Source organism: Corvus brachyrhynchos, unplaced genomic scaffold, assembly GCF_000691975.1.
Source record: "Corvus brachyrhynchos isolate BGI_N302 unplaced genomic scaffold, ASM69197v1 scaffold70, whole genome shotgun sequence".
NCBI lineage: Eukaryota > Metazoa > Chordata > Aves > Passeriformes > Corvidae > Corvus > Corvus brachyrhynchos.
Window position 1 is genome coordinate 5,751,588 of NW_008236217.1, and position 23,727 is coordinate 5,775,314.

Consider the following 23,727-nt stretch of genomic DNA (forward strand, 5'->3'; position numbering starts at 1 on the left):
TGTAATAATTTGTCAGCTTCGACACTTATGCAGCACTGACAGTTACTGTCTGAGGTACTAAATTATTTGATTTCTCAAAATGGGAGCAAGAGTACAAATCTCTATGGCACACTTTGTGAACACTGACTGACATTTTATTGGCAATTACTATGTGTTCTGTAAAACTGATTTGTACTGGTACTTTTCGTTTTCTCTGGGAATGAAATATTCATTTCCTGCTATTGTAGTTACCAATTCATGGGTGGGACATCACTATTTGGTACTGACAAGACCAGTAAAGTGCAGAAACATTTTGGGTTGCTGCACTTACAGTTTTTCCTCTTGCAGGTAATTTCCCTCAGTTTGTGAGAATTTGTAAAAAGAGGCTTTGCCAGCCTTAGGGTACTGTAGACCTGGTTCTTTCTGTCCCTTGGTCCTTCCATGTGCGCTCTTCTATGAATTACTTTTCTGTGCAGGGAATAATCCGTGTAGCAGTAGGTGTGATTAAAGGGGCTATGCAGACCAAACTTAGGGTGATGTTGTCTTGCCCTGAAAATTATTTAGGTGTCCATGCTTTCAGGTGCTTAATTGAAATTCTGAACTGTTTCCAGAGTTATTCTTAAAATAGCTGCTCTTGTTGAACGGACATCTAGACAACAGTGACTGCTGCTGCTGTTTCTCTGCTCTTCCTCAGACAGCTTTTTCTCACTACTATCTTTTTTATTTTCTTCTTCTCTACATATGTATTTCATATGCTTCCACACATTTTTTTTGCAGAAACTAAGGGCAGGAAAATTGTTTTGCAAGGGGAAAGTTCAACTGTTACTCATTTTGAGCTGTAACAAGTACTGTAAAATATGTTTCTAGGTTTTACAAAAAGTCTTCAATTTACAAACCACTTGTAGAAATATGGATGACTTTCCCAACATATTTTTTTTTAATTCTAATTTAAGGTTTGCTTTCCTGAATACTGAAGATAGTGGAATGACAGAATTAACTACAGGAAGAGCCATGAACAAATACTGCAGTCCATGAATATTGCATTGATTCTGAGATGCAAGTTTAAAGAGTCCCTTGAGATGTTATTTTGTAAACAGTGCTAGTGTAAACCAGGTTTAGGAAATGACTACTGTTGCTTAATGGCTTTCCAGCAAAATTAAGTGCTCTTTCACCCAGAAAAACAAATTCATAGCAACTGGAAATTTAAAATGGCTTTTATTTATATGATTTGTACCTTTGTCAAAGCAGGATTTTTTAAACATTTAATGATCCAAGCAGTTATAATTTGATGTAAAATATTCCAACCTCATGTTATTGACATAATTGGCAAAATATTTTAAAAAGTCTTACACTTGAAAAGTCTGTTCTGATATGCCTAAGTACTCCCCATTAATTTAACAATATTTACCAGGTCTGATACACATCTTCTTCCCTAATATCTCTCTATTACCATACCAATGAGTTTTGCCTTTTTTTTGTACATTTTAATTCTCTGACAGTTATTTCTTAGTTGTTAACATATAAAGAGGAAGGTAAAATAGAATTGCTGTAATCTCATTTAATTCTTTGTGTTAACTTTTGCTTTTGGAACAGCAAGTAAGGGCTGCCCTGGCCCAGAGAGAAGGTGTTTTCAGAGACTTGCTACCCTATGCATTTCCCTGGGGCTTCTCAGCAGCTGCAGGGCTGTGGCAGTTTTGGTGGGTAACAACAGTCAGAGGACAGTCAGAAGTGAGGCGGTTTATAGCTTTGCCCTGAGAATTTAACCCATAGCAGCAGCAGCAGCTCATGCTTTTGTCAGAGATGGTTTTTCCAAGGACTTGGGGGAGAGGGTGATGTGTGCTCTTCTCCTCAGGTATTGCCTAGCTTAGCTGTTTCTCCAGTAACAGTTGGAGATGCTCTCCAAGAGATGGTGACCTATTTCCGCTGTTGATATTACCATGTCCCACAGCCGTAGGGACGAGGAGAGAAGATCCAGCAGGCAGGAATTGTGCAGCAAGACTGATTGATTTAATTATTTAAAAAAATCTTTTATAGACTTTTTTCTTCATAGTCTAATGGGACAAAGGATCAGCTACCCCTTGGGGTGATTGGCTAAAATCCTAAAACATCCATTGTGACAATGTTTTGCTACTGTACCATAAACATAGTTCTACAAGGTTGCAGGTGTTCTTAGTTTACAGAACTTCTGCTATTACCTTCCATGAGAGAGAAAAGTATCCCACAGTTTAGAAGAAGCAGGAAAATTCCTTGCTAACAGCATTTTTGTTTCTACATGACCCAGCCCTCCTATGTCACCAGAACGTCATAAAAATGTTGCAGAAAAAGTACTGAACTAAATAGTACTGTTACTGGGGCCTGGATATTTTTTTAAGCAATTTAGTTTGCACAAGCATCGAATAATAATTGCAGTTAAAGCAAAAGAATAGTATTACAGATGTGCCATGCTGAACCTGTGTCACAGGCTCTGCTAGCCGTGCCTGTGCCACTGTCCCTGCGTAAAACTTCATCAGCCACCTTGCTTCTGAGGAAGCAATGATCAGGAGATTGTTGGTTCTTTACATACTATCACTGATACCATCCTAACTGCAGAAGCTTCCCTTATTAAAAACACCCCATACCTGCCAAAACTATTTAAAAATGTGTATAGCTTGGTATCTAGTAGATGTGTATGTGTCTAGGTACCTAGTATTTCTCTTGAAGAAAACAGCAACAGCAGAAAAATTATGTCTGGTTAACAGTTGGGATTCCTTCTGCAGCTTGTGCGATAGCTGTGACTTTGCACACCAAAAGAAGCAATCTGCTGCTCCTGCTAATCCTTTCAGCCTCTCCTGAGTAATTCTGGGGCTATGTAGCCTGAGTTCATCAATGTTAACGTGAAATCAAATATTTTTCAGAGTATTAAAAGCGTTGTTTATAATAAAAGTCCCATAATTCCCTTCTTAGTCTGTTTTGAGTGTGCTAGCAGATGGAAGGCTCTCCACACAGGCCGTGCTGGGAGAACACCATCTGCTTAGCTGGGCCACCATCCCTGTGCCTCACTTGCCAATCTGGTTCTGAAGTGTGGTCTGAAAACACTTAGCTTTTTGTCTCCCTTTTGTGGATCTTGTTCCAACTATTATGTTTGGGTTTTTTTCCTCCTGCATCTACAGATCACAGCTCTGTGTACTTGGTGTCATATGCCCTTAGCAATGATGACAGTTGTGAGTCCCTAGTGGTTTTCAGGATATCCTCTCCCAGGACACATAATACTCCTAGTAGAGCCAAGCAGTTTTGAGACTTTTCAAGCTAGTATAGCCTGTATAAAGTTGAAAAATTATTATATTCCTTGTCTGGCTATTTGGTTTTCTAACCTGAAAATGTGATGGAGCTAAAGAGTGTTAGCAGCAAAATCTGAAGTATATATGCAAACAATTTGCTCTTTTATTTCTGAAATGTAAAAGTATACATTAAACTGGCATTATATTACCCTACTGGTGGCACAAGAAAACATCATAATGGATACCTGCTTAGAGGAATTCCATATCTTAGAGGTATCATGCTGTGTCCTAAGAAAATCTTTAGAGATACACTACTTTTCTCACCACATCTACCAAATGGGACATGAATATTAGTTTCATTTTCCAAGACGTTCATTAAACAGCATAAATATTAAAATGTATTGACAAATTGAATCACCCAGTAACACTCATATCATTGTATGTTTTCATTTCTTTGCTCTCTCGAGCAAAGCAGGGCAGCAGTAAAACTGCAACAAACTGCTGAGATTCAGTTTCTGGCAAATGACCTTGCAGGGATGCATATTCATTAATCTGCCAGGACTATGGTCCATATCCCTCTTCCTCCTGTGTTGATTGGGTGCACCTAATTACATCAGCTGTCACCCCATTCCTGGTGACATCACAGGATGACCTGACCTAAGCCCTATTCTTGAAGCAGGTAAGTAAAATGAGCAGAAAAGAGCAGCAACTTGAAAAAGACAAGCTAGCAGAGATCCTTCAGTTTCTGTCTCTTTTCAGGAGTGTCATTTTAGAATGTTTATGGAAGAGACACTGCTCAATTAATAGCTCCGTGGGATTTTTCTTGGGCTGTTTTGGTTTTTAGAAAGGCAACAGGAAAACAATACCAATCTTCTCCTATTTAAATGGCCTTCCACTGTCTCCAGCCTCCTTCCTAGGATGCCTGCCTAATTTTCCTCAGTACCACCAGATGCAGTGTATATGACTTTGGCAGTGTTCTCTGATGTAGCAAGGTGGCCTAAAGATTGCAGCCTAATGCTGTGCAGACCTCCATGGTGTATTCTTGTTGCTTTTCCCCAGGCATGAGGAGGGTTGCACAGGGTCTGCTGGACAGGCTGCATCCTCAGGAAAGCCTGTACTTACTTTCTCAGATGCAGTGTCCAACAAATGTGTGCCAGCAGTTAGGTTGGAAAATTCTCATTTTATTCAAAGGAAAAGGCAGACTGCACCTTCAGAAGTAGTCAAGGGAGTAGTAATTTTGACCTGAATTCAAAGTGTACTGTTTTCTTTTCCACAGTGTAGATAGGCTCCCAGAAAGGATTCTTCCTTTCTGTGAAAACTATGGAAAACACTTCAAGCCTTCTATTCAGCCAGTCCTGGTCCTTTTCCTGCTCACCTATGCTGGGGCAGAATGGCAACACCTCACTATGAGCTTCTCTCTACCTTGAATTGACCCAGCCTGGATGAAGCACATGCCAGAGAATAAAGGGGCATCTGGAAAGCTCTGGTTTGTTCTGTGTCAGTTTATAGGCAGGAGAAGCCAACAAGGTGGTATTTACAGGGTGCAAATTTCTATTTGCCTTTCTTACAGATTTCTTTCCATGCTCAGAAACAAACAAGGATTTATAAATGCAGCTTAAAATTTCTATTAGAATAAAATGTGTAGCTACAAATGCATGTTTATGTTCAAGCAAAATTCTATGTCCATAATTTTATACTCTTGCCTTGTTCTAGGGTATTGATTGGTTTTTAATTGCATAACTTTCTAGTTGGTATCTCTTGTACTTAAATGAATAGTAGAAGCTTTAATTATTTGGATTGCTAGAGTTAACTATTTGAATTATTTTTTAATGGGAAGATGCATAACTGAATAGCAAATGTTCTAGTAGGAAAACATATGTTGTAATGATATACAGGGACTCCAAGTAACCAAAAATTTGCTGGTTCAGGATAGGATTTTTTCATATTATCTTTGTTTCTTTTGAAGACAACTGCTTTCTCCTGAAAATTGTCAAAATTTATGCCCACACCCCCAGCAACTTTCCAAACCTCACTCAGCTGGAGAATAGGAACTTGACTGTCTTTGCAGCCCACCTTTTCTTCATGAATTTTTTGGTGGTTGGTTCTGAAAATTATTGCTCTTGTTCTCATATGTCCGTATTTAGAGTAAAAATTCTTGAAAATTAATTTTCTAACTAAAGTCAGGAAGAATTATTTATAATGTAGTCAATCTGTACAGTGGATTTATAAGTTGATTTTGGGTACATACATCAGGGTTTAGAGGGAAGATAGTTAAATGCTTGTAGGTATATCTAGATTACCAGCCATGCACGATCCCTTTTGCACTGCTTAAAATCGAAAAGTAAATCTTGGGAACATTGATTTAATCTTTTTCAATCTGAAACAAACATTGTTGTTCAGTGTCAAAAATAAAAAAACCCTAAAATTGCTACTACATTCGTAAATAGTGCACATCTAGTAGAGAGTTTATTATATGAGAGCCTGTCTTCATTTACAGTTTCATGAATAAACTAGTTGGCAGAGTGAGAGGTCTGCAATGCAGGCACCATGTTTTCTTTTGTATTTAGTCACAAGACTGTGCATTTACTTCTAAGCTCCATAAATTGTTCTGGGACTCTGCCAGTCAATTGCAATTAGGGCGCGTCGGACCAGTGAGCTCTCATGGTCCTCAGCTGGGTCAGCCACTTCCATTAGTGCCTATTCCAGAGCACGCTGTGCTCTCATCTGCGGCTTGCCACAGACAGGGCCATTGCTGGGAACCACAGCATGACCCACTTAGAAAATTATTCCTCCCACTTCCCAAGCAGAAAATCTTCACAATGTGGTTCACGACCTCCAGACTGAATTTTTATGTACTATAATTTGACTCAGAGTCAGAGAAGAAAACACATGGAGTAATCACTTCATGCCACGATTCACAATATGGAGTTCACTTGAAACTCTCTAGACAGATGATTTTTAAATGCCTTTTCAGTATGTATTTAATAGTAATTCAGTATGTATTTAACTTAATTCCTTTATTGACTGTTTTACTTTTGACTAAGAGATCAGAGTCCATGAGGCACATACTGGTTTAAGCTATTATTTTTTTTTTGTCATATTAGAAACAATAAGGAAAGGACAGGTCTAAAATTGTCAAATTGTAGTTTGTTCTCAAATTTCCTCTTGCTTAGGATAGGAGCTGATTTGATTACGTATCAAAATGAAATTTAAGGATATTGGATGCTGTCTGCTAGCTCACACTTCTTCCATTTTGACCAGCTACAAAGATCTTATTATAGCTCCTGCCTGCATGTTACATTTTAGTGTAATAAGTACTACAACATTTTACAACATCTTGGTTACCTGTTACACACTCTACTCTTAGTTTGTAGTCTCTGGCCCCTGAACTTCTTCATACAGATTGAAAATATTTCTAATAACAGTGTAAGGTCAGCTGGTTAGTACTGGGGCTGCGCTGGTTTTGCTGAACAAGCTGAATCCCATGGTGAGAAGAAATTACACAAAACAAGTAATGTCAAATCTCTGATTCCCTGTGACCCATTACAAGCTGTAGCTAGTCCTATCATGAACAAGGTTGTGGGGTCCCAAGGAGCCTGTAAAATATTCCTGGATCTCTGCCAGATATGTAATAGGTGCTGTCTGGACTTTGACCATCTGCAGATTTTTTTTTTACAAGTTACTAGGTCATACATAGTGCCTGACCCAGCCATGTTCTGCAGTAACTGTTTCTAACAGTAGAAACCTTTATGTTTTTGAGTTAGGTGGGCATTATTCTCTTTAAGTTGCATTGAGGAGAAAAGGGGAAATCAAGCAAAATGAAGCAGTTTTTCCAGTTTCAGATTCTGCCTCCTGATTTGCAGAGAGGATTGCTCTGAGGGTCATGAGCATGACCCTCATGAAGTCATAAGTGTTTCCAAACTGCTGGTGTTTGGGCAATTTATTTTCGCTTCTAACCATTGTTTCTGTGGGGGTCATCACAAACACCTTCCTCCTTCTCCTCATCCAGTGGCTCTGCAATGCTGCCACTGCCGATTCAATTCACTGCTCCATTTTTTAATCTGACAAAATATGCAAACTGCTGTATTTTTCATTTAGTGACCAGTACTAAATAAACATGACTGAGCTGGGGTACAAATGACAAATTTGAAGTTAGAATGTTGTATACCACATGTTGATGGATGTTAATGAGCTCCCTGTTCTCCTAGCCTTGTCACCTCTGATTCAGTCATTAAATGACAAGGCTCCAAAAAATAAAATAAATCCAGAGTACCAGAAATTTGTTTTGTGCCATCAGAGAAGATTAATCTCTATCCATCTTTGGAAGAAAATAAACTCAAATTAAATTTTTTATTTGTCTTATAGGGGATGAAATTACAACAGGCGGTATTTTCAGGGCAAGGAGGGGCAGATTCTCTTGCCTGGAGCTGATGTCTGGGAACAGAGCTTGTGTAGGACCTAGTGCCCTCTGGGAGTTCATGGTGATTGTGGTACTGCCCCTTGTCCTGTGTACTTGCTGCTTCCTGCCCTTGTGGCACTTCAGAGGGGGGAGTAGGCTGTGTGGTTTGCTCTTTGAAGTTGAGGTGATACAGGTAGGTCATGCTAATGGTGGGAGTGATCCAAGTCTTTTTTCTTTGTCTCGTATGTTCTGGGACTGTCTCTGCTTCAACACAGTTTACTGGAGTTCAAGTGACCAAAGACAGGACCTGGAAGCAGAGGCTGGCAGCAGGGGGCATGTCTGTCAGCAGCCTGGGCAGCTGTGAGCACGGTTTAAAAAGAGAGAAGCCCCTTTCCATGTCCTGGTGCCCCTGTTGGGGTCTGGCCTTCACATCTCATCATCTGCAACGACACAGGCAAACATGCCACTAAACTCTTTGTTTTCCAGTCACTGTTGACCTTGTACTAAAGGCTTAGGTAAGGCCAAGGCTTTCTGTGCTTTGCCTTAGCCCAAAACTCAGTGTTTTCTGGAAAGCTTGAGCTAAGTCACACAGTTGGTCAAAGTATTATTTTTCTTGCTTTAGTTAGATTTTGCCTGTGAGTCTGCTTAAGTACAAAGTGCATTATTAGCAGCCCATATTAACATTATTCGTGACTAATATATTATTTAGGATGAAGATGAGTAAATGATTGTGTATTCCCTGTACAAATTATAATCGAAGTGTATTAGATTATTTCCTTGTTTTAAGAGTTTTGATTACTATGAGATAATGATGTCTTAACACTATGAAAAAACCCTAAGTAATACGTAAAAAAAGTTATATTTATTTTATATCCCTCTGATAGATACTAGACATAATGTAGAACATAGCCCAAAGTAAAAATTCTCATTCAGTGGTGGGAATTTAATTTCACATAATTTTTCAAGGTCACACTAGCTCTTTCACTTGTGATTTTAAAAAAAATAAATGAGGGTGAGGTCATAAAATCATATTGAATTCATATATAGAAGTTTTATGCATAAGTTGGAAGAATATATAAAATAATTGTAGTGTTTTAAAGATGCTATCATTCTTTACTAGTATTCATAATCAAAATAGGGGGGTATCTTCAAAACGTTGTGTTCAAATTCAAAATTCAGCCTTTATGGTGTGCTTGTTTTAGATTTGAATCTCTTGATGTGTAGTGTCCACATATCTTTTTACTTTGTTACATGTCTGCAGGTAATCAATAACTTAAAATTTGGCTCTGTTGCATTTTTTATACTTCCTCTTTGATATCTTGAAACTTTTGAGAAACACATTATGCAGTCTCTCATAACTCCTCAGGAAGGCTTCTCCACTAGATCTGTGAATAATTAGGGAAGATACCAAAATTAAGACTTTTTTTCAAAGACAAGTTCTCTCTTAAAACTGTAAACCTTTGCTGTTGGTATTGAGCAGTTATTGCATTTCAAAGCAGTGTGTGCTCATATGCACACGTACACGCGTGTCTCAAAGACACAGGTGCTTTCAAAGGCACAGATGGCAGCCAAGCAGTTCGGTCTTTCTTGGCCCAACCTAGGACCACATGTTCTGTCACAGCTGTGGGAGTTAATAACGTAGCAGGAAAACTGATCAAATGTTATAAATGAGTCAGTTTTTGTTTCAAGGAGTCAAGTAAAAAAGAGAAATGTCTTTGTGAGTGCTGGGACTTCCTTGATTTGAATTGGCCCTTTACCTTCCTTTTGGTGGTTTGGAGGAGGTACAGGTTGTGGCAAACTGTAGCTCTGTCCACTTTAAGGTATCTTTCTTCCGATGGGGCAGGTCAAGGGAGGTTTTAGTTGAAGGGCAATGGTTTGATTGATTATAATGTTCTGCCCTGTGTTATTTCAATGAAGAGAAATTTCATATAGGAGTGTGAATTTGCTTAGCTGTAGGGGATGTCATCTATATCACCCTTCCTTGAAGATTAACCATGGCTAATGCATGTAAAGTGCTTTGATTAGGGAAGGGGCTAAACTTGGAAGGTGCTAAAAAGCACTCTGTGATGGATGTGGTAAGTCAGTTTCATGAAGGCACTTACAGACCAACTTCCCTGAACATCACACACCTCATTGCCATTGCATGCAAATATCTTCTGCATGAAAATTGAGGTGCAAGGGGGAGTAACTGCAATTCAGGATCACTTCCTAAATCTGCAAGTAGGGAAGCACATAAATCTGAGAGATCTGGTGACAGGGGACTGAGTACTAACCCTGTTTTGATTCTGAACATCTCTATAATTGCACAGCTGCCTTTTCAGATGATGTGTGTATAATTCTGCTGTGTCATCTGCATAGCGGTTTAGGGAATTAGAAATAGATTACAGTATTACAGGACTCAGTCTTGCAAAGATTTACGTGGAACATTTTGCTCTCTTTCATTATGGGGTCATCTATGTCATTCTGTAGGAACAAAATTTACATTTGTTTTTCTTACTAGGACACTATTGCAGGAACAATAGTGAAGAGTATCATAAAAAAAGAGGCTTAATAACCAGTCCTAAAGTTTTGTTTCTGAGAAAAACAGGCTTACGTACTATATTCTGAAATGAAGTTTTATATTCTGATATTCTGTGTAAACATATTTTTACTCCTCACTCTTCTTAAAATTTCTGTTTTATTCTTTCTTTTTCTTTTTTTCCGAATGAAAACTAAAACCTGCAGTTTCATTCTGGAGCAGAAATCAGTAGCCCAAATTTTAACAATCCAGAAGTTATCCACGCATCCAGTTAATTCTTCCCTGCAACCCTTCCTAATCTTCCCTGTTCTCCTGCTCTCTCTCTGAGATTCCTGAAGAAAAATAAAAAGGAATACTGTCTCAGGGGCTAATAGAAAATCTGCTCTCCTGAATGTTTCTCTAACAGAAAGTCCAAGTGGATTTGCTGCTGGGTAGCTCCTGAAAGCTGTGGCATTGAGAAGAAATCAGTTTGACCTCCTGGGCGGGTGCTAATACTTGTTGGGATTAGCAATTTAGTAAAATGAAACTAATATTTGAAGATGCCTGTACTGCTTACAATTACCTCGCCGGCGAGAAGTACATAAATCACATGGGAAATCCTTATGTGATTTTTTTTCTGTGGTCCGTTTGGATTTTTTTTTTTTCATGAAAATGCTTAAAACTGTAAGGAAGCTTGAACCTTTGCATAGAGACTTGCTGGTTGTATTGGCTTCCAGGAGGATTCTTTAGCTTCTGGACACCAGCATAATTTACCCTGCATGCCATATCTTTTCGGACTCTACAAGTTTATGCCCTGTTTTCTGAGCTGGGAATATGCCTTCCCCCATGGTTCTTTGTCAGTTAAGTGCAGTGATTCGCATATGTCAGACTACTGTGGCTTATAAGGGAGAGGGAAAAAGGCTTCAGATGGAAATTGTCATTCCAATGGAGGAAATTTTTAGAAGACACTGCCTTTGGTACAGAATTAAAGCATTGCTTTAATTGAAAGTCTCATTAAATTTGAGAACAATGAAAACCTGAGCAGAAGTGACATCGCTTTTACTCACTTTCTGGCTGCGGCAGACCTTTGGGGATTGCAGGGGAAAGAGGTGTACTTGTGCATGGATTTCCATGTAGTGACAATAACATGAAATTAATGTGTGTTGGTCATTCAGAAAAAAAATGAGTAACGTTACTGCTCCTCTGCTCCCCTTGCTGGTATGTTGATTCACATTCTGTGAACGTGAACAATGCCGTCCACTGCACTAGCTGACTTTAATTTAGGGTGGACTGTTCACAAAGTTATCTACTTAGCATAACTCTGCCCAGCTGGCAGCGTACTCAGAGTGCAGAATATAAAGCTAATTCTGCTTGTGCATGCTTTTGAGCCATTCAGCCTAATAGATTCCAGTAGTGTTCCGAGCTCTTTATAGAGCCAATTAGTGTTAGTGAAAAGTGAAAGCTTCAAAACTTAGGAATTTGTCTTTGAAAAATTGTTGACATTATGTGAATGCTTAACAGTATCACCCGAGTAGTAAGTGTGGCAGCTGTACATTGGTCTAATTAAGTTTTTCAGGCCAGGTGTGCAAAAACAAAGTATCAAAAGTTCATATATTTTAATGAGTAAATCTTCTTCTAATCTTGTGTTTACCAGTCCTGTGGGCTGAAATTAAAGGCTAACCTTTCTTTATTCTGGATTCTGTCTGATCCCCTCCTTGTTTAATTTGGACATGTCTATTTTACACATTCAGCTGTTGCTATTGGATAACATGTGGCTGCACATACTCGGTGTCTGTCGTATCCATATCACTGGGGAGAAGCTCCTATTAAAGGAGGAGTCCTTAATTCATGGATCCTTCACAAAACAGAGACTTCTGTGGAGGCAGTAGCAGTAAAGTCTTTGATATGACAGAGAATGAGGGCTCCACTGAAATCCAGCTTTCCCTTTGGAAAAATATAGTTATATAAGGGGAAAGGATGATGCTGATGGTTTGAAAAATTGTGCTTAGAGGCAAAGCAAGTAATAACTGGTAAATGTGTGTGTGTCATGTTATCTGTTGTTTAATTATTGCTGTGGGAAGACTCATTACAAAGTAAGTGAGCGGCATATTACCTACACCCAGGAAAGAGTATGGAACAGATAATACGGACAAAAGTAAAACAGGGTTTCTCAAAAGGAATTTTAAACAAAAGGCTAATCAAAATAAGCTTTGAAATTAAGTGTTACCATGCCATCTCATTGTCTAGGTATGAGAGATACTATTTATCACATAGAGGATTTTTTCTTGCTTTTTCTGGCCTTTTTCAAACCTAAATCCTTCTGAGAATTGAAACTTTAGTGCCTGGATTGTTAAGAAAGTCCCACAGGAACTGTCATGAGCTGAATGCTGTGATGAGTCTAGCATGTCAGCTACAGAGTGATGCTGACACAGTGGAGGTCATGTGTATGTATGTTATATGAGGAGGTCATATGCTAAAAAGACAAGAAAAATAACAGTCCTGCAAAAGGTAATTTTTTTCAGGAGTTTATGTTAAGAATCTTTTTAGTGTGTCCTAACACCTCTGTGAGCTGACAGAAGCAGTGACATAGGAAATCTTAAATACCCTGTTGAACAATAGAGTATTCATGTATAATGATCTCTTGTGGTAGATTTAGTATTCTTCATTCATTCTTTTTTTGTCTCATGAAGAGATCAGGAAACTAAAAATATTATTTTGGAACTCCATCTTTACTTGAAATTTTTATAGACTGAAATGTAAGGTACTTACTACCACTTATTTTCTCGCATGAAAGTTTATTGCATCTGAAACAAATTTTGGAAAATGGTTTATAATGAAGCTGAATCATCACTTGCACAAATTTTTTTTTTAATATAAATTGCATCTGTTGGAAAAATGTTTTTTAAGGGGCTGTGCATAAAGACATAATGATTTTTGAGATTTGAATGTTTCTTGGCCACCTAAACTTTTCACTGCAAAAGGAAAGTCTTCAGTTGAAGCTATAACAAACTTCCAGTGATAAATGAAAAATACAGTGATGATTGTGCTGGTTATTGAGCATTAGGTGTGCTTGAAAGCTGAGTATAGCTTACACTCAAAGAAGCATGCTTTCATTGTCTTAGGCTTCCCTGAATTATATTCAGTTGGCTGTTACCTTATGTTAAAGAGAGGTTTTCTTTAATTTGGGATCTGGTAAAACTCAGATCAATGAATAAGACAAAAAAGCATTTGAAAGCATAATCAACCGCTATTCTTGTGAGTGGAAAAAAAAAAAGATAAGCTCACGCTGTTAAATGTAACATCTTATTATTAGATATACAATGAAACCAGCTATATGAAATGCAAATTGTTGAAACATGCAGTTATTCAATAATCTGTAACTGTTTTCTCGTATTTGAAATAATTAAAGGTTCTGATTTCTTTATCTGTGCTTTTCCGCATTGTCTTTGATTAGTTGTTTCTATATATTATGAAATGTTGTCTTTTCTCAAATTAGGTTGCAGTAATTACTGATTTTTGTACTGTTATTTGTACATCACTCAAGCACCTAGTATGTGCTTAATGCTTATAGAGACCATGCATCCTCTCTGAAGAGCTGACTGTAAAAAGGCCTTGATCCTGGGAACACTGAATGATGCAGGTATCTTTTGGCAGACGACCTGACCAAAGTACTACTTGCGTGTATTTCACTCTGTTGAATTAAGTTAAAAAAAGCTGGTATGTCTTGCCATGAGTCCTAAATGAGAAGTAAAAAGGCTAAATATTTGCATTTGTGTTATGTGTACTCTCTTTTCTGTCCACTTAATTTAATCCAAGATGTAAATCTGCATGTGTTCCGGGGGGAGGGGAGTTGTGCTGTTTGATTTTTGTTGGTCGGTTGGTTTGGTTTGGAGTTGGTTTTTTGGTTTTGTTTGTTTGGTTTGTTTGGGGTTTTTTGCATACCCTACTGGATGTGAAGACTGAGAGGGATTTGGTTTGGGGCTTTCATTGTTCCAGTTTTTCATCTGTTAGTGCGTTTCTTTTTCCCTAATAACTCACAACATTGAATCCTGCAAATCTATGTAATGGTAAGAAATCTTAGGGAATTTTGTGGTGAACTTTCAGAATGCATAATGCCATTGTTGGATGCAAGTTGTCCTTCTCTATCCCTTCTTTTCTAAAGAGGGGAAGAGGTGTTGTGTCATTGCCTGTATCAATTAGTAAATTAATAGCTTCTCATCAAGTGTTTTGAATGCAGTAATTATTGTCACTTCAGGTCATATTTCACATCTTGGTAACCCTGCAGTTCAGTAATGTTTTGAAGCTACCTGGGGTCACAGAAAGAGACATGGTGACAGAATGGATAAAAGAGGTTGCTGTTATTGCTGATCTGTGTGCTTACACGTGCTCTGGATCTCCACTGTGCATAAGCACAGTGCACCCACAGCGAATCGTGTGACTGGTTTGAGCTCCTGTGTGCACACACTGTGCATAGGCACATGTGTGTATTTACCATGGGAAATCCGAGACAGAAGTGTGGTAGCCCCAGCCTTCCTGCCCTAAGTCAGCACTGGCATCATCAAGGCCATGGAACTGCTGGCATTATCCATGAGGCTCTCCTGTGTGCTGCTGGCTGCACAGGCTGGCCTGCCTTGCCTGTGGAAAGCTTGGGATAGACCTCTGACAGCTCTAAAACAAAACACGGTGTTTTTGTCAGTGATGAGAATAATTATTTTAATTCAGAAGGGCCCTGACTTCAAGTAAAACATGCTAAAAAGGTAAGGTCCTGTTTAGCAGAGCAGTTAAACCCACCCCATGGCCAGCTGTCCTGGAAGGGCACAGACCTACCGTTCTGCTCATTCATGCTCCTAGCATCTCCTTTTGCTCTGGTACTGAAACTCATCCAGATCCTCGGGGGTCAGTTCAGAGGAGCTAAACCAGCAGAAAATGTGTGTAGAGTATCTCCTCTGTTCCTTGGACCAATTCGTTGTAAGTTCCCCAGCAAAAGGCAAGAGAAAGTGTTAAGGAAAAGGAAGAGGGAAGGTGACAGAATGTGGGAATCCCTTTATCAGTAGCAATGGGTCATTACAATGTCCGACTGTACCACTGCAATGATCATAACTAAAGCAGGGGATGCCCATCAGTGTAGCATAGCAGATGGTGTTCTGTGATGAGGCATGGAGATGTGAAGGGATAATCCTGTATTTAAAATGAACCTAGTTTTCTGTTCGTAACTCTATCACAGGCTTGCTGAGAGGCCTTGAGCAAGCAGCTTCCTACCTCATTGCCTATTTCTCCAATTAAAGTGACGATCATATTGCCTTCTTATTGACAGCTGCTATTCAGGTGCTTATATGTCCTCTGGTAGGGAAGATTATGAAAGTAAAACTATAAAGTGCAGCACTCTAAATATGGAAAATTAGTAAAAGATGCTAATTTTCTGTACTTCAGTATTGCTTGGACCTACAGGCTTAAAAAAAAAAGAAGGAGCTTTCTTTTAATTAAAATTAAAGCTTCATTACTCCTGAGTACATAAGAGCTCAATATGAAAATATCATTGCTATTCAGAACTACCATAATCTATTGCAAGTCATCTGTGAATCATCTCTAATTAACAAGGTGCTCTATTACAGGGCGTTTTGAATAATGGCAGGCTATTCTTTGCAACCCTCTAAGCTAAAGCCTATTAGCTTTTCATTAGCTCAATTACTTTTAATATTCCGGAAAAACTGTGGGGTTTGCCTGACAAAAAACTCCAAAAAGCAAAGTTGCCATTGGAAAACAAGGGCATGAAGTCTGCCTCCCAGCTCTCCAAGAAGGATATGCAGATTCCTTTAAATACCTAGAAATCAAAGTTGACACAAAGTTTTTGTGAAATCTTGATGTACGAGCCATAGACCCACTGTTTATTTTCAGGTGGTATCATCAGAAGGTGGGCTAGGTTTAAGAAGCAAGTACAAGTAGTGAAGAAAGGCAAAGAATCTATGTTTCAAGTTGAGAGCAAAGATGTGCAACATACCACTTCCAGTGTGACTTCGTAAATTCCCTAAAAGTCAACTTACTGTATCTGATAATAGGTGGGGGAGGAAAGAAAAAATATATATGTGCTTTCTACATCTAGAAATTTTAAATAGTAAATTTGAGCCACTAATAGCAGGTTGTCTACACAGCCGATGTATATTGTCTTTAGCAGCAAACTGTCTCAGATCATTAGAAAAATTCAAACCTAGCTTAACATGAATTCAACAATCAACATGTCATGTGTACCTGCTGATTTGGGGATAAGAGAGTGGGAAGTATACTTATAGAAGTGTTTGTGAGGAAAGTATTTACCATGAGGGGTAAAGGGTCTGACCTGCTTAGGCAATGACCCTTTGATCACTGGAGGCTTAAGGCAGCTGCACACCCGCTGTGACCCATTTGGTAGCTGCCAGCTTCAGGTGTAGGTACGTACGTATGTTGTTCTTGTATTTTCCAAACTGTTTGCCAAATCCTCATAGTATTGTTCACAAATGTTTTCAGAGATTTTCTGAAACTTTACAGGAAATTTTACAAATGTCTCTTTTGACTGCCATGTCGTGCATATTTTTTCAGAAATACCATTTTAGCCAGCTCTGACTCAGAGTGCTCTACTGAGCCACTGGCTTTGAAACTTCAAAGTTTTAAGAGCGATTTAAGAATTGTATATTTGTCTAAGAAATATTAGATGGTATTATTTATCCTGCAATTGCTTAGCTTCATTCTATTTCAAATAAAAATCCCCAGGAAGTATCCAAACAAAACTCAAATGAGGGTTAGGGGAAGATTCAGATTATGCATTAGTGGTTGAGAGGGGGAAATTTCTCACAGCTATGTTGGAGTTGTGGCCAAAACAAACATTACTATGTTCTAAGCTAATAGTATGCTGAAAACATACGGTTATTTATCAGGGAAAGAAAACAGAATCATAGAATGGTTTGGGTTGGAAGGCACCTTAAAAATCATATCATTCCAGCCCCCTTCCATGGGCAGGAGTGCCACTCACTAGATCAGGCCCCGAGGGACCCATCCAACCTGGCGTTGGACGCTTGCAGGGATGAGGGAACCACTTCTGTGGGCAAGCCCTTCCTGTGTCTCATCACCCTCTGAGTAAAGAATTTCCTCCTAACATCTAACCTAAATAGCTCCTCTTAATTTAAAACCATTTCCCTTTGTCCTATCACTATCTGCTTATGTGAAAAGTTACTCCTTTTATCATCAGCTCTCTTTAGGTACTGGAAGGCTGCTGTAAGGTCTCTCCAGAGTCTTCTCTTCTCCAGGCTGAACAAACCCAGCTCTCTCAGCCTTTGTAGGACAGGTGCTTTAGACCTCTGATTCACTTAGTGGCCCTCCTCTGGACTTACTCCATTTCCATTCTTATGTTGGAGGATCCAAAGAGGGGGTCAGAGAGCTTTCTGTCTTATTCCATTGAGTACACGACAGGTTTAGGAGTCCCAGTTAGAGTATTCCACCAAGGAAGTCCGGCTAAGTTTCCTGCTTAATTTACAGGGCAAAGTGAACTAAAAATTTGAAATAGTAATGGAAAAATTGAAGAAATTCCTAAAGTATTTCTTGTGATGAAGAACTACCAATTGATGTTACTACTGAGGCTCCAATAAAAGCTCCTCTGTTCATGACATCTACAAGGAGGATAGACGTGATCAAGTCTAGGACAGGGCTGTGTATTGGGACACAAGCAAGGAGAGATGGTTGAGTGAGGGGAGGCCAAAATCTCACTCTCATTTAGCATAGCTAAGTCAAAACAGGGAGGAGATATGATTATCCTTTAAAAAACAATCTGCCTGGAAAGATGCTAGAGTAAGAGCAAAAGATTTTAGCTGTGGTGCCTCTAAGTTAGGCACTAGAGTGAATAGGAAGGTGAGTTTCTAAACAGCCTCCTGATGAGACCAACAAGTAGTGAAAACTTGAATAACTGTCTGATGATTTTGTGATGGCATTAAAACAACTTCATAAGAATTCAAGAATGTTGTGTGTTGACTGGCTGCCTGTGGTTACATCCGTGTTGCATTTGATAGTGGTTCTCAAATTCACTGAGCAATGTGCATCAAACACATCCCAGCTGTACAGTTCAGGTCATGCCATTTGCACTCACACAGGTGTCTCAGGCCTGTAGCCCCCAACTGGAACTCAAATTCTGGACATGTGCTAGCATACATACTACAAACCTACAGAGATTTGTAAGAGGTGCACACTTGTGTGTGCAGTTATATGGTTCTAGGAGAACAAAGAGTTGCCTAACAGGGAAAGTATTAGCAGCCATAGAAGATTAAATCAGATAAGTGCCAGAAAATACTGTTCAGAAAATCAATTAAAGTGGTGCCAATTAACACCACTGGAACTTGCAGTCTTAGCTGTACTACACTCCCAGTTGTTAGTCTTCTGCATTAAAGTGGAGCCCAGTCAGTTCTGGTAGGGTTCTTGGCTTTAAACAGCCCTCTGAATTTCTGCAGTGCAGCTATAGGTTACTCCCTCACACGTTTTGGGATCTTTTTCCTTTTAAACAATCCAAGAACCTTTTATAGATTCAACTTTTTGGAAAGCACATAATCTCAAAGCATAATTCCAAGTTTTGTATTTTTTTAGCTAATTCACTTTGGCTAGTTTTATAATAAAGAAAAATACTTTAGGACATTTTAAAATGTCCCTTCTATACCAGCACTGTTACCTTAACCTTCACTGTGATAAAAAGGATAGTTTGACGTGTCCTGCTCAGTGATTCCAGTTCTGCCAGGCCAGGCAGCTGCAGTGTGCCAGTTTTGTACCTGGGAAGCCAGGAGTTTTGTTGGCATAACCCATCCCTGCCAATGGAGGAGGCAGAGCCACCTCACAAGCACACACATTCCTGACCCCACCACTGGAAAAAATATTGAGTAGGCACAGATATTTGTTTAGTGAATCAGATGAGGGACCTGAACTGGTTTAAAATTAGCATTCTGGATTGGTTTCTGGCCCAGTTTTAATTTGGACCAGTTCTCCAGTTTGGTTCATTCTGTGGCTATGGAAATACTTGTGCCAGCAGAGAGGAAGAAGGAAATGATGGCCTGGAGATGGCAGAGTGAGGCCACAAGTGAGGGCTTATGCCAGGACTAATGATATTCCTCTAATGAGCCAAGATCTTTTTGTCTAAAATACAACAAACCTCTACACAGCCTCCAAAACCATGTTTATCTCTGTGAGAAGCAGGTGGCTTTAGCTCCATTCCTCCTTCCCATGAAGAACTTGTTTCAGTTCTTGTTTCCCAACATCTCTTATGGCTGCATCCATCTTACAGCAGGTTAGCTGGGCCAGGGCAGTTGTACTTTCTTTTTCAGTGAAATCATAGAATCATTTAGGTTGGAAAAGACCTCTAAGAACATTGAGCCTAATCATTAACCTGGTCATTAGCCTAATCATTAGCCTAATCATTAACCTAATCATTAGCCAAGTCCACTACTAAACCATGTCCCTATATGCCACATTTGCACATCTTCTAAATACTTTAAGGGATGGTGACTCAACCATTTCTCTTGGCAACTTGTTCCCATGCTTGAAAACACTTTTTATGAAGAAATTTTTCTTAATAGCCAATCTGAACCTCCCCTGGCAGAGACTGAGGTCATTTCCTATTGTCCTATTGCTAGTTGCCTGTGAAAAGAGACCATACAACCTCCTTTCTTCAGATAGTTGTAGAGAGCAGTAAAATCTCTCTTGAACCTCCTTTTCTCCAGGCTAAACATCCCCAGCTCCCTCAGCTAGCCCTCACAGGACTTGTGCTCCTGACCCTTCTCCAGCTCTGTTGCCCTTCTTTGGACTCACTCCAGCACCTCCATGTCCTTGCCCAAAACAACACAGGTTTTGAGGTGCAGCCTCACCAGGGCCGAGTATAAAGCACTGTCCTCATCCTGCTGGTCACCCTGTTCTTTATACAAGCTTGGATGCCATTGCCCTTCTTGGCCACCTGGGCACATGCTGGCTTATGTCCAGCTGGCTGTCCAGCAGCACCCCTAGGTCCTTTTCCACCGGGCAACTTTCCGACCACTTGTCCCAAAGCCTGTAACACTGCAGCAGATCAACACTCCCACCTGACTTGCTGCAAACTTGATGGGTATGCACTCAAATCCCTCATCCAGATCATCAATAAAGACATTAAACAGAATTAGGCCCAATACTGAGATGTGGAGACACCACTGGTGACCAGACACCAACTGGATACTTCAGCTCTGATGTTTCCCACGTATCACTATGACTCCAGAATCCAATAGATTTTAAAGCTTCATGTGCTAGAAGACACACAATAATACTTCAAAGCTCAGTTATGCTGCTAAAAGCATTTTTTTCTATCTTTATATTACCAGTCTAAGTGTTACTACATGACAGGTACAGCCCCCTGAATATCCCTTTATGATTTGTTCTCTCTCATATTTCTTCTTGCATGTTTTTGGATCTTCTGAAGCCCAGAGATGTGCCATAAAACAGTCCCTAAAAATCAACTTTTTTTAGTTGTTATTTTTATTATTTCAATTTTTTTGAATTAAGAGGAGTGAGTCATGCATTTGAAGAGAAGACCTGGGGAACAGGAAGTACGAATAGATGGACTCTGGAGTGAAAGAAGGGACTAAATATATAAATATTAAGAACATAGTAAAATCACAGTGATAAATAACACATTTTTCAGTCCCCAAGGCATACAATAGGAAGGCTCCGCTGTGCCTTTTTGAAATGCTCCTTGCTTGCAGTTCCTAAGCATCTCAGCTAGAGCAAGATGCCCATGAACAGCTCTTTGGAAGCTGCAAAAACTCTCTTTTATCTGTGAAGATGGGAAGGGAGAACCTTGTTACAAGTCTGTGTAGTAGCTGCATTATTTGTTCCTCATATCTGACAAATACATCCATTTTCTCCTTTGGGAGTTGAAGCGAAAGAAAAATCTCAGTCTCCTAATTCTGTCTGTCTCCTAAATCTGTAGATGTTCTGTCCCACATCACTATGCATGGTAAGATTTCATACTGGATGCTAAAGGGAGTATCAGAATATGAAATCAGATCCCAGTAGCGTATTAGGGCAAAGGTGCCACATTTCAGTGAATGTATATGGCGTGAATCACACACTGTACACTGCAAGCTTTATGAATGAGATGACTGCTTTGTGACATTAACAGAAGTTTATGGTTCAAAGGCAAGTGGTTCTTACAGAATTTTTCATTGGTTCAAAAAAAAATATTGGAGTCAAATATCAGCATTGCTGCTGAAGTGACGAATTTAATATTTGTGTTGTATGTTAAAAGACGTTTCATTTTGTTTGAAGAATGTCACTGTATTTAGGTAGACAATATCACTTGGGAGGAGATTTATAACATCTTGGCCACAACTGTACATTTTCCTCATCGCACACTAAGTAGGACAGCAGAAGTTCTGTAGGATTTTAATCTGTACATTGAAGTGTATGAATAAGTATTTGAACTTTTATTAAATAGCATAGCTTACCTTATGATAGAATTAATTGCACATTTTAATCTCTAGTTGATAAAAACAAATAAAACTGCAAGTATTGTGTTGTGTATATGGGGAATTAGATTTTTGTTTCATTTGTGTTATACACATAGTGTTGCTTATTTCTCTGTATGTCTTATGTTAGAGTTATGTTTTGAAAAGATATATGAAATTCGTAGAAAGATGTCAAATTGATTTAATATGATGAGTTGCCTTTTTTTTTGTCCATTATGTTAATCAAGTATTTGGACATTAATCCACATGTGCTCTTTAATTTCACACATTTGTTAGATGAGTAGGAAGACATACACACGATGTTGAAATTTCTTGCAGATATTTGTTGAAGCATCAGCCAGGAAGACTCACTTCCAGTGTGGGCAGGCTCAGTTACACAGAAAGAACCTCATGCACTTCCTGCTGCCTGGTGACTTAGATGAGAGAAGTGACACGACACTTAAGAGAAGGTGACACTTTGTGTATCTGAAATTAAATAAGGAAAAGGTCATCTGACATACTAAATATATCTTGTGACAACAATCAGTCCTAAACAGAGACATTTTATGGCTTGTCTTTCTTGCCTTTACTGAAGATGCTTCCACTGTGGTGCCTGTCTCTGGACCCACATGGTCCTTGTGGTAAGAAGAGCACTGTTGTTCACCCCTGTGTCCTTGGACAGCTATTGGATGGAGGCCACTTTGCTCTGATCCCAAGTGAGCTGCCTACACATACACCTCTACAGCTGAATGCTGCTGTGAGGTTACAGATAAGCAGCCCAGGGCATGTGGGTCTTTTCAAAGCAGCTCTAAAACTCATCATGTTTCATGATGCCACAAACTTTAGAGGAAACACTGACATAGTATTTGGCTAGTACTATTCCCACATCCTTCGCAGTTTCTGGTGTTGTGAAATCCTGATGAAAATTTCTTTAGCTTTACTATATAAAGTGCATGGAAGATGAGTTGAATATTGATTTTAATTTGTCAGCAGTAAAATAGGACTTTGGACTATTGTTCTGGATGAATTAAGAAATCATTATGTGTCTTTGTGAATACCAAATGGAACCTAACTAACTTTTTGAGGGTTAAAACAATTTTGTGGTTTTTTTTTCCGTTTCACACTTCCTATGTTGCTGCATTAGACAGAGAATTTAGACCTTTTTTCTCTGTTTCTTCAGCTTCTATTTCAAAAACAGGCAGGGATAGATGTGCCTGTAATCTGGAATTAAGTACTGCCACTACATTAATTTAAAGCAGTCCTTCAAAAATTGTCTAAAGAGCTGTACAAGTCCAACAAGAAGGAAACTAATGCTAAAGATTTCAAAAGGGATTACTGATTTCTTTATTTATGAATCTCATTTTTGTTGTGTCTAACATGGGGTAGGTGTTCGTACAACCTTAAGCCAAATTTTCAGTGAGTGTTAGGTGTGTAATATATTTTGAAAATATTCTGTATGTTATTTGTCTTGCTAGATGTAATGCCTACCAAGGTAAATTTGCACGTCCCATTGGTTTTTTCTTTGACATTACTCACAGTTAATCTGTTTCTGTAAATAAATCTAGCAAATACGTGACAGCCTTCAGCTAAAATTTTGGCTGTGAACACATAATATCAATCATTGTGTTTTCTCTGAAAGAGGTCTTATGCAGTGGCAGAATACTCCAGCCCCATTTTATGGAAGGAGATTTGAAGCAGAGTTTTTTCTCTGCATTGAAGTGCAGGTGCAAACCTTTTAGGGTCCTGAGTTTACATACCCACCTGTCAGAGTGCACTTGGTCTCCTTTCAGGCTAAAAATATCGGGAGGCATTCTCTTCACTGGGGACAGGAGATGCCATTTGGGAAGAATAAGAGAAAAACCATGCAATCTGTGCCCCTATTTGATAGAGGATCCAGGATGTGGCTGGATTTTGTACATGCCCTGGAGCTAGACATAGCTAGAGAGTTTGAGGTTCTTCAAGGTCATACAAATAGTTTCAGATATGGAAGAAGGATATTAATTCAGGTCACTCAGTTCAACTAAATATGATGCTTTTTGTACAGCTAGTTAACTTTTGTACCTCATGTGTGTGGTTTTATTAAATAATTGAAGAAAAAATTTTACCTAAAATTGGTGC

The 23,727-nt window shown here is 39.0% G+C and overlaps 1 protein-coding gene across 1 annotated transcript in view; it reads left to right on the plus strand.

The window, feature by feature from the left end:
- RPS6KA2 (ribosomal protein S6 kinase A2) overlaps positions 1 to 23,727 on the plus strand; it is a 250,972-nt gene that overhangs the window by 58,458 nt on the left and 168,787 nt on the right. The gene's annotated exons all lie outside the window — the stretch shown is intronic.